Source organism: Cupressus sempervirens, chromosome 11 (genome assembly GCF_028749045.1).
Source record: "Cupressus sempervirens isolate cs-2001-9-10 chromosome 11, ASM2874904v1, whole genome shotgun sequence".
In the NCBI taxonomy this organism is placed as follows: Eukaryota; Viridiplantae; Streptophyta; class Pinopsida; order Cupressales; family Cupressaceae; genus Cupressus; species Cupressus sempervirens.
This window is the reverse complement of record NC_143128.1, coordinates 297,526,252-297,527,645: the sequence shown is the minus strand read 5'-3', so window position 1 is coordinate 297,527,645 and position 1,394 is coordinate 297,526,252. Positions and strand designations below refer to the sequence as shown.

Sequence of the window (1,394 nt, the reverse complement as noted above, 5' to 3'; positions counted from 1 at the left end):
TTTATAGTAACATAGTATATTGTGGTTTAGAACTTAATGTTATTCTATAAATTCTTTAGTTTTATTAAAAGTTTAGACTCAATGATGTGTTAATTTTATATCTAGGTAAACCATGTTTTTGCATATTCCTTTCCAATAGCTTATCCGTTTTTGTTTATTAGCCGATAGGCTATTATAGGTGGACATTTCATCAAAACCTGTCCGTCTCTTAAAACAACTAATGGTTTTTGACGTGATTCGCAGTATCGAGAAAAGTTGAAAGTTTGATCCGCTTGCAATCTTTTGCAATAAAGGCAAGGCAAGAGATCTTTTATCGTATCTCAGAAATTAATAGACATGAACGTGTTTATAAAGATGGTGAAAATGATTGCAGTGGTATCGGAACTGGTTATGAGTCTTTTGTTCGTGTCACATTTTTAATCTGTGAACTCAAAGTTGAAGTGCAGATTTGTGACGATAAAAAAATAATTATTTGCCAAATTTTTTACCAAATAAAATTTATTGTTAGATCAATAAGCAAAGTAAAGTCGTTTGTTGCAGGGTCTCTAAAAAATGGGGAAGGATCTGAATGATGAGCAGACAGCTTCAATCTGTCTGACACCAATCAAGACGGCTGCGTCACTGTAGCCAAGTTGGGCACCATGATGCGCTCCCTTGGAAAAAATCCAACACAGGCGGATTATGCGCGAACAGATTGGAGCACCATCGATTTCCCTCGTTTTGTAGATGTGATGCAAGACAACATGAAAGGGGATAACTTTTCACAGGCAGCTCACAGATGCTTTTAAGGTGCTTGACAAAGAGGGCACACATGAGATGCTTTCCGTTACCGGGCTCCGTCATATCCTCACCAGCGTTGGAGAGAAGCTCGTCTGAGTTATGAATGGATACGGGAGATTATGGTTGATTCTTAAGGTAAGATATCTTATGAGGAAATCGATAGGATGATGGCCGAGTGATATTAGGGACATTTTCTAGGTCTGTCTGGAAGTATTATACAATCTTACCTTAAAAAAATTACATTATGTTGATGTGAAATTCTCTTAATTTCAACCTATATCAAAATCGTACCAATTAAATGATTTTGAAATTCTTGCTTATTATTATTATTTTTTAAAATTGACTTCTCTAAAATTTAAGAAAGAAAAATAATCATACAAATAAATTAAATTGGTTTAGAACACACTATTAATTATATTAGAAATGGGATGTGTTCTTCAATTTTTGGAATAGTCATGTACATTTTTAGATAGACTTTCTCTATAGCGATAATTTCATCACGCTTAGACATCATATATTATAGTAAAAGTGTTAAATAGTCAAAATTGACATAATTTTTCAAGTTTAATTTATTTCTTAGTTTGTGATGTTTAAGGATGGCTCAATAGTCCATC

General features: G+C 33.4%; 1 pseudogene; it reads left to right on the top strand.

Moving 5' to 3' along the window:
* The first annotated feature begins 552 nt into the window (after positions 1–552).
* On the top strand, positions 553–959 carry LOC149529300 (putative calcium-binding protein CML13 pseudogene; annotated as a pseudogene).
* The last annotated feature ends 435 nt before the right edge of the window (positions 960–1,394 follow it).